The following is a 10,579-nucleotide window of genomic DNA, read 5'->3' on the forward strand; positions in this document are numbered from 1 at the left end:
GCTCTTTTTGGGCCCTCTATAACTTTTCAATACAGATTGCATTATCTTGTTCCATTCTTCTAGCTTGAGCCTAAATATTGTACTTGTAGTGATTTAGTCAAGTTATCCTTGAACCTTAATTTTTCATAATTAGGGTACATATTTAGGTGATTTTTATATGACCATCAGATTATGCATGAGAATAAATGCAAAAGTAAAATACATGAATGCAATAAGGAGAATTTACTGCATAACAATTGTTATCAAAGAAAATCTTTATTAAATTAAAAGTCATTTTTAACCAAATCCAACATTACATCGATGACAAGTCTAAAATTTATTGAGGAAAAAAATCCACAACTCGTTGATATTGGCTTTGCACTTCATTAAGAAAATATATCAATTCTTGACCTGTGCTTCCACTGGTGGCACGCTTGCCTTCCATTTTTTGATATTTTCTATCATGTCCTTAACTTTATAAATAGTCACAGTGATTCGATCAAGTAAAGACTCCAACTGGTCATGTTTTCTCACATATGCTTCATTCATTTGCTCACATTTTTTTATCACAGCCCTGATTTATGCTTTAATTTCCACCACCATTCCATTCAGCATTTGGATATGCCTTTGTGCTTTAAAGAGTATTTCATCATTTTCTTATAGCTTTGCTTGCAACTGTCCATTTTCTTTTAAAAGTTAGACCAGTTTTCAATTAATGGATGATTGTATTATGTTAAGGTCAGTAAACAAACTCTTCCATTCATCATTTTGTTGTTCAAGTGATTGAACTTCCCTTTTTAGCCTTTTTTTTGTAAGATTCAACTCATCATACTCACTTTTCAAGCCAGTAGAGGACTTTGCTAGGCTTTTCATATGTGTAATTGAGACTTTTCTATTTAAAATTATCTGATGGCAAATATTCTTTATGATAAATTTAATGATGTGAATGCTTAGTAAACGAAAATAGTTAGTAGGCATAAAAGATAATATAGATACAAAGACCAACATATAGGGTTAGTATGTAAAATATATATATATATACAAAAAAGACAATACATAAGCTTACAAGTAAAATAAACATCCAATCATACATCCTATTTAAGATTTTCTAACATAAGAAAAGATATGGAACTAACCTAGGTTCAGATCCTTAGGGTTTATTTACATGCCAAGTTCAAAGGTTTGGAAATCTAAAGGTTCCCAAGTTATTCCTTACGTTATTGTCCTTCATAGACTTGTAAGATACTCTAATCCTCACCCTTTATAGGTTACAAGTAGAAATGGTTAAATTTGAGTAGAGGTATTTCACTAACTCATGCAAAAACATGAAATCTCACGAAGGTTTAGGTACTTTACTTCCTCCTAAATGATAAAACTCGAGTGTAGAGCTCATGTTATACATATGCAAGTGAATGACAGATATATGAAAATGAATAAATAAATAAATAAATAAAATATAAGCAAGAAAAAAAGAAAGAAGAAAAAGATCTCAAATTTATTAGGTTAAGCTTGGATAATAAGAAATTATTTACTGACCTGACTCTTAGTATCTCTAGTGGTATTGTCAAACTATCATAATGTATAGATCTGTGGACCTATAGCTAGGTATAGATTTTAAGGAGTCACCACCAATTTTTTTTATTTAGGTGTGATTGGCCACCTGATTGAATCCGTCTTATTTAAAATAGAGTCCCAAAATTGACTTAGGTGTTGTTAAATAGTAGATTTTAGTCCACGAAATTATATTTAAGATTTGAAAGTATAGTTATGCATGAGGAAGGTTATAGCATCCTTACAGTGCCCATCCCAAAAATAGTATTAGTTTAATTTCAAATTATCCAAGCCTTAACGATATTTATGATTTATCAAAATATTTAATATTAAAAATTAATCTTAAAATTATTTCAATAGTTTGGTAGCCATTTAAGGTAATTTTTTCACCTTAAAAATATTCATAAAGACTAGTATCTTACCTTGAAAAGGCTCTATCATTGGATTCATTTAAATTTTAGTTAAAAAAATAATCGATAAAATCTTCAAATAGTTTGATAAGATTTACTTTGATGTAGATCTCTCAATAGTTTGGTGAGATTTCTTTGTAAAATTTTTTTTAGAAAGTGTATTAAATCTTCTAATAGTTTGATAAGATTTAAGATGCAAATCATCCAGTAGTTTAGTAAGATAAAAATACAAAATATTTTGATAATAATTTTTTTGCAATCAACTTATGAAATTCTCTAATAGTTTAGTAGAATTCATAAAAATTTAAATTCATGAAGAAACCTCTAATAGTTTGGTTGAATTTATGAATTCGTTTTTAGAAATATTTTTTTATTATATATTTTTTATTTTTTATTCTTTTTTAAAAATAAAATTTATGAAAGTATTTAAAATTAATCATTTAATTTAAAAACAAGTAGAATAAATTTTAAAAAAATGTAAAACAAATAAAACAAATAAAATGAAATAGAAAATATATATATATAAATAAAAATGTAATTGGAAAATAAAATGAGAAAAAAAAAAAGGAAAACCTGCGATTGTGTCAGGTCCAGAAACAGGTCACATACGAATCGTCTAGAGTTGGGACATGGGTAACTCTAAATGAAACAACATTGTTCGATGCTAGTATAAAAGTTAAGGTTTTCAACTTTTCTTCAAAATCCTTAGCCTTCTCTCCTTATAATTTTTTTGCTCTATCTTCTCTTTAGAAACCCCAGAATAAGCCATCGAAAAGTGAGTTTGATCACTAATTTCTAGAAAACTAGCCGAAATTTAGCCAAAAACTTTAAAGTTTACCAAAAAATTCAATCAAAAAATTCAAACCTTTAACCTAAAACCCATATTTTTTTCATAATTTTCTAGATTTATGTAGGAATTCCCTAAATTTTTTCAAAAGGTTCCCCTCTTTTAGGTTTTTCAAAAATTCCTAACAATTTTATTTTTTCACCAAACTCAGAAACCCAAATGTTAACTAACCTTAAACAAAATCGACCAAACAATATCAACCCAGAACCCAGACTCTCCTCCCCCTTTTTCCTCCCCTTTTTGTATGATTTTCGCACTCAATTTATAGCCGATTCCAATAAAAATTTTAGGGCTTAAAGCAATTTAGTCTAGGTTTGAATCCCGAAATTAAATTTTATCCGATTTGACCAATAGTCTTAGGCTTTAAATTCCTTCGATTCGGTTCCTGGTTTTATGCAAATTTATTGCTTGATTTCAGGGAATTGATATGATTCCCTCTCCCTTCAATTTCCTTATTTATTATAACATATTAAGAAAAAAAAAAAGAAAAAAAATAATAACAACAATTGACCCCAGATACAAATGAATTTTTACAAATCTTATATAAAATTAATAAATAAAATGTATAATAATAGTGCCCAAAAACACTTCAAATATTATTTATATGCAAAACCATTCAAATATTAAACAAATAAAGTTTTATACATGTTTAAGGAGTTAACCCTATGTTCTCATGACTTAATTTGTAAAACCTTATTTTTAGAATTATTCTTAGTCGAAGGTTAGTGTCTGATTATTGTATATCCACGAGATAAAATCATGAATTTGATAAAACCTAAAAACATGAATAATTTTGTCAAAAATCAAGTCGTTCAAAGATTTTAGAGCAAAAGAACAAGAATTTGAGTTTTTTTTTTCTTTGATCTCAAGTTACCATAGCTACAACATCTTTATTTGTTATTATCACTTTAAATTTGATTGGCTTATAAGTAGTCAGGGACGGTTCAGGATCGGGGCAATGGGAGCAACTATCTCCACTGGAATCTAAAATTTTAATTTTATTTATTAGTAACTTATCTGAAATTTTAATAATTTTTATATTTTGTCTCCATTAAAATATAAAAAAAGTAAGTAAAATTATTAGAAATAAATCTGAAATTTCTTTTTTTTTTTGGTTTTAGACCTTATTAATTGTAAAAGAGATATTTAAGTGAATCTTTTATAATGTTGAAAGGTATATGACTATATTAAAAAAATTTTAAATAAAATAATGATTCACAATGTAAATATAAAATTATTATGTCAATAGTATTGATAGTTAATGTAATAAATTTACTCTTGTTGAGTATAAATTCCGGATTCGTAGTTCATTATTGTTATTAGGCAAATTTAATCAAATAAAAATCTCAAAGATTAAATTTGAGTTTCTTTAAACAAATTCTTTTAAACCATCAATTTGTCAAGCTATAAATTATCTTAAGAGACGCATTCATAAGGTTATACTAAATCATAACCAGCCAACAGCTTTGAAGATACGGTGAAAAATTTAACCATCTTACCATCATTTTAATTGGATAATCATCGAACTCCTTTTGATAAAGAAATTAACTTTTTGTTTGATAATAACAAATTCAAAATATTAGAATTGATCAAATAACTATGTTGTATGTTGAAATGGTTCATACAAACATTTCATATATTTCAATTTTATTTCATTTAAATAAGATTACTCAATAATTGAATCATGAGAGAGGATAAAACACTGGATTAAAGATAACTCTAATTAACTATTAACTAATATAATTTAAGATTCATTTGAATGGACGATAAAATTAAAAATAATTATTATTATTATTGTAATTACGATTAAAAAATTTTATTATATGATTTATAAAAAAATTTATACTAAATAAATTTTAAATTGACATTTAAATTTAATTAATGTGCAATGAGTTCACTTATATGAAAGTGTAGTGAAATTTAAACCCTCACTTAATTACAAATTTCATGCTAATACACGAGTTTTGATCCATTGGCTTGGTATAGTGAGAATTATCAAAAGAAAAAAAACAAAAAAACAAAAGCTTCAAGTATTTTTTATGAAAACCAAACATACTTAATTTGGAAAGGATAAAAGAAAGAAGAAAAGGAAACAAAAAAAAAGTTGAGGGAAATGGTGAAGTAAAGAAGGAAACTGGAAAAGCAACAAGCGCGTGTACAAACACAAGCAGCAAGTAAGCGTTTAGGCGAAAAAGAAAGAAAAACGAAGTTGACTAGTCAAAAAAAAAAAAAAAAACTTAAAAAAGAGTGAAGTTAAAGAAGAATAAAAACAAAGAAGAAGAAGAAAATTTTACGGAGTGCAAAAGAAAAAAAAATGCGGTGAAACACGTAAAGGAGAAAAAAACAAAATAAATACATTTTTTTATTAAAAAAAAAAAAAAGGGAAAAGGAAACCTATAGGCGTTAGAAACTGTTGATAGAGTCTCTGTTTCCATCGCCTTTAAAAAAACGGAAAATATTTTTTATTTTTTTAAAAATAACTTCCTAATTTTTTCTTTCTCCCTAAGTTTTTTGGAGAGAGTGAAAGATGATAAAAATCCTCTTCACATATTTATATTTATAAAAAAACAATAGTAATAAATAAATAATATCATTTTTTATATATATAGATATATGGATGAGAATGAGATTCCTATCATGCAGAAACGGAAAGCTTAAAAAAAGGGTGAGAGAGAAAAGAGAGAGAGAGAGAGAGAGAGAGAGAGATTGGGGAAATTTGCGATAATCGAAGCTTTAGAGTAATGTGAATTAGGGTTTTTCTTTTTCTTTTTTTTTTTGGGTTTTGAAATCTTCGTCAGAGATTGTGTGTTGCCGAAATTTCCGGGAGCGAAAGAATCGGGTCGGATTTTGATCAACTCAAAGGTGATGACTGATGACTTCTTCTTCTTCTTCTTCCTTCTTGTTTTTTTACCCCTAAATCTTAATTTGTTGCATGTTGAGATTTGCTGAGATTTTAGCTTCAATTGTTGAATTAATTTCATTTTCTTTTTTTCTTAAAAATATTGCTTCCTTTTCTTTTTAGTTGAAATCTGCAGGGCTCTGTTTGTTTCTAATATGATATTGTTTTTATTTTTCCAGAATTATATATATTATTAGATTTTATCAGTTTATTGTAATTAAAATCGAATTTTGGGTTATTGATGAATTAATGTCGAAAACAAGAACAAATGAAAAGTTATAGCAGTAATTACCTTTTTTTCAAAACATTACTAAATTTTAGCTGATAACGATCATAAGTAACCATATCTCCTATCCATAGCGTTGTCATCCCCATGTCTAGAACTTAGACCTCGTGTGCAAGGTCGCGAGTTCAAATTTTGGGATGGAATGAGAGAAGGGTACGTCCCATTGTGTGTGCTAAAAAAATTTTAAAATCTCTACTACAAGTGGTGCTAAAAGTTTCTCATCTATCCATTTTGACTCTAAATAAAGAAATCAACATCGAATTGCAAGTTAACATTTATAATTAGATGGTCACGTGGCAAACATATAAATCTGTTTTGGAAGTTTTAAATTCCAGTTCTAGTGTACTTGAAAAAAAAAAAAAGTTCAATGACTTGGTATGATTTTAGCAAAAGTGATAGGTAAATTTTTGTTGGTCAATTTCATTTGGTTCTTGATTAGAAAATCATCAAGTCAAAAATACGAGATCATCTAAGGCTAGTGCAATAGACCTTACTTTACGTTTGATAAGTTGTAATTGTTTTTTTAATCCTTAATGACTTTAGCTTATTATTGGGGAAACTGTTTAATAAATTTAACTTTTAGCCAAATTTAATGACTTTACATAAGTTTTACCTGATAAGAGAACTTGAAAATTTCTTGATCTTGACTTGGGAAAAAAAATTCTTTATTTTAAAAACAACTACGGTAGGAGATGTATTGAGATGAATGGCGGATCAAGACACAAAAAAGTCAGCGATGTTTTAAAATGTTATTTTACTTTATTCAGATTCAACCTTTGATAATGATTCCATCATAATTATATCTGCAGAAAAAAATTGTTTAATCAATTAGAAAATATGGATAAGCCCCTGCAGCCAACTCCTACATCCAAACCTTCCAACTTTTACTTTAAAATGTGCCAGGGATGTAACCAAACCTGCTGAGTTCTGTGATTTTTTCCCCTTTCAATTAGCAGTGCTAGTTATATTTTCCTAAATCGTAGAAAGTTGTGTTGATGATTAATTTCAATTTGGAAGGTTATCAATTGGTTCTAGTTATATGATATTAGGGTGATTTGGTCTGGGATGCAAAGCCATGCAAATTTGGCTAGAATGCTACTGATCATCTTTTTGTGAATCGACTTATCTTTCACATTAAGTGTCTAATAAATTTAAACAGTCCTTTACTATTAAAGTTTGAGTTTTGCACAAAATTTTGTTCATGGGATCGGTTCATCCTAGGATTGAAGAACTGGTTATGTCTGGGAGCGGGGAATGACTAATAACCAGTATCTCTAGGTGGAAAGATGATAGTTGTTTCTGATTACGAAGAAGTTATTTCGAAGTTGTTATTCATATGTTCCTCCTGCTCCTTTTGAATAAAAAAGGGACATTAATGATGAAAAAAGGCTGGAGCTTTGATTTGAATCAGTATTATGCAATATTGCATAGATTGTGTATATATTTCTTTCATGCAGATTTTATAACTCATGTATTCATCTTTGTTTTTCCTGGGTCATACTCAAATCAATGAGGATCCAAGCTCAGGCTTGATCCTTGTATGAGTTTAGTGTTGTTAATTTGACCATAGGAAGATGATGAAGTGATGCATTGTCAATTTATTTAACATTTATGTGCTTTTGGGAAAATAATATTGTTTTCATTAATTTGACTAGTCACAAGCAAAATTTAGAAGCAAATTGTCTGTATCAAGGCTATTTGCGATTAGCTGCCAGTGCTGTTCCCTTCTAAGAAGGGAAAACCTTGGTTTAAAGTCAAACATGGATAGACTTGAAGAAAGCCTATCCTTTGGTAGGATAAAAGGATGGATAGTAAAGGGAAATTTTGATAAAATATTCTTATAATTGATTATATTTTGTAATTGTCACTTTTTATTAATCAAAATTTTTTCCCTTTCTCAGGGAATAGTTTTGTGTACTGCATATTCTATCAAACGGTGTTCAGAGATTCACTTAAGGAGTCAAAGATGAAAGTAGAACGGCCAGAACATGAATCACCAGTAATTGCTGGTTTGCAAGGTCATGTCTTGTTGCAGCCTCCACTGTCTTTTACTCACTGTCTGAGAGTCTCGCAAGATGAATGGTGTCTATTGGCATTTATTCTCTTGGCTAATAAAACTAATAAGAAAGGTGTTGGGCAAGGTTTAATGGACAAGGAAGTGCATGCTTTAACTTTTGGCTATATAGGACTAAATGGAAAGAGACCTATAATTGTGACAAGTTCTGGAGAAAATCATGATCAACAAGCATCAGATAACAGTCTCCTACCAGGTCTTAATGATGACATGGCACTGGACATTCTTGCCTGGAGCAGCAGATCTGATTACCCAAATCTGGCCTGTTTAAACAGAAAATTTAGGTCACTAATAGGCAGTGGATATTTATATAAACTGAGATGTCAGCGTGGCAAAATTGAGCACTGGGTTTATTTAGCCTGTAATATGATGCCTTGGGAAGCTTTTGATCCTATGAGACAGAAATGGATGAGGCTACCTAGGATTCCATGTGATGATTGTTTTACTTGTGCTGATAAGGAGTCTTTGGCAGTGGGGACTGCATTACTTGTGTTTGGTCGTGAGTTGTCTGGATTTGCTATTTGGATGTATAGTTTGATTACCCATGATTGGTCCAGATGCCCGTTAATGACTTTGCCTCGATGTTTGTTTGGTTCTAGCAGCCATGGGGAGATTGCCATTGTAGCTGGGGGAAGTGATAGGAATGGCAATGTTCTAAAATCTGCTGAGCTCTACAATTCCGAACTGGGTACTTGGCAAACCTTGCCAGATATGAACTCCCCTCGTAAACTGTGTTCGGGCTTTTTTATGGATGGGAAATTTTTTGTCATTGGGGGCATGTCAAGTCATACTGATAGTTTGACTTGTGGTGAAGAGTACAATATTGAGACAAGGTCATGGAGGAGGATAGAAAATATGTACCCTGGACCCAATGCAGGTCCATTTCATCCTGCCATGCGTTCACCTCCCTTAGTTGCTGTTGTGAATAATCAGCTTTACTCTGCAGATCAAGCAACTAATGAAGTGAAGAAATATGACAAGTTTAATAACTCTTGGAGTGTTGTGAAGAGACTACCTGTTAGGGCTGACTCTTCCAATGGTTGGGGACTAGCATTTAAAGCATGTGGTAACAGTTTACTAGTAGTAGGAGCTGGAGGACATGGAGGGCGTGATGATGGAGTAATTGTTCTGCACTCTTGGGATCCAGAGGAGGGAAACAGGTATGAACCAGAGTGGAATGTGCTTGCTGTCAAGGATCGAGCAGGCGCTTTTGTGTACAATTGTGCAGTAATGGGTTGTTAATGATTTGCCACAGATCTTTGGTGCAAACATCGACTGCTGGAAGACCAGCGAGCCTTTATCTGTTATGGTTTCTATATTCTCAGTGTCATTAATTTGTTCTTGTTGTTTTTGTACCCCATTTATGCTTCTTCAGAAGAATAATTGACCTTAAATCAATTTCCGAGTTGGCAACTGATTGTTTACATCACATTACTGAAAGCTTTGACTGTTGCCATTTCTCTTCTACTTTTGCATTGAATTCATTTCTTTGAATGTTACAGTATAATTCTTCGTTCTGGATTCAAATAACCTGAAGGTAGATACTGCTTTAATACATTGCTCTTATCTTCATTGCATTGCATTAAAGTATGTCCTTACAAATTGTGGATGATTATGAGAGTTGTCTTTGAGTTGGATATAGGTAGGATGTTTCAATGTGAAGCAGGGATAAGTTTCAATGGAAGGAGGCTAGGTTAGGATAAGGCAGATAGAGTTGTTATTGGAAGGAGGCTATTTCTCTTTGAGGGTCATTGGAGGAGAGGTAATTCATTGTACTAAAAAGATATAAAGAGGGTTAGGGGGACATTGGATGTGTTATTGCTATAATAAGGGGCCGGAGGGGGTCACATGGGAGGCTACGGATAGTAAGTGGGTTTAGCTAGAGCTAAAGGTAGGATAAATCTTGAATTATTTAATGTGAAAAACTAGAGGGGCCCAAGTCCAAAATCTGAATAGGTTGATTTTATTTTTTTCTTTAGGTTGTAATTGGAAAATAAAAAAAGGATTTCAAAGTGTCGAAATATTTTTTTTTAAGGTGATTACATATATTAATTAGATTAAATTTTGGATTTTGAACCGGTTAACTTTGTTCATATTTCCATGCAACTCTAAGATTGTGATGAATATGAGCGATGAAAACGGAAGACCGGAAACAGGAAAGGAAGAAATTTTATTTAATCTAATAATAGGGATTTATGATCACATTTGATGTTTTATTGTTAAATCTTTGGATTGAAAATTTTTCCTTATTATGAAATGAAGTGTTAAGGGTGAATTTTTTTGTCAGACTTGTTTGGTACGTGTTTGTATGTGTTTTTTTTTAAATTTTTTTGGCCCCTCTAGCACAATCATCGTGAATTTTTCACAGCATTCGATAATATGGAGGGGTTAGTTTTTGAGAAGGGTATATTTTATAGAGCCTTGTGAACACATGAATCAGGTTTAGTTTTTCATTGCTTAAACAAATACATATCCAACAATTAAGTTGAATTTGATGTGGAGGATAGGACGATAATGATTTAAATTGAATTTG

The 10,579-nt window shown here is 30.6% G+C and overlaps 1 pseudogene across 1 annotated transcript; it reads left to right on the forward strand.

The window, feature by feature from the left end:
* Positions 1 to 5,421: 5,421 nt before the first annotated feature.
* On the forward strand, positions 5,422 to 9,513 carry LOC111276922 (F-box/kelch-repeat protein At5g60570 pseudogene; annotated as a pseudogene). Its single transcript, XR_016343568.1, has 2 exons — positions 5,422 to 5,649; positions 7,874 to 9,513. The product of XR_016343568.1 is annotated as an F-box/kelch-repeat protein At5g60570 pseudogene (transcript).
* Positions 9,514 to 10,579: the final 1,066 nt, after the last annotated feature.

Source organism: Durio zibethinus, chromosome 7 (genome assembly GCF_047325235.1).
Source record: "Durio zibethinus cultivar Kanyao isolate XHJ-2024 chromosome 7, ASM4732523v1, whole genome shotgun sequence".
Taxonomy (NCBI): domain Eukaryota; kingdom Viridiplantae; phylum Streptophyta; class Magnoliopsida; order Malvales; family Malvaceae; genus Durio; species Durio zibethinus.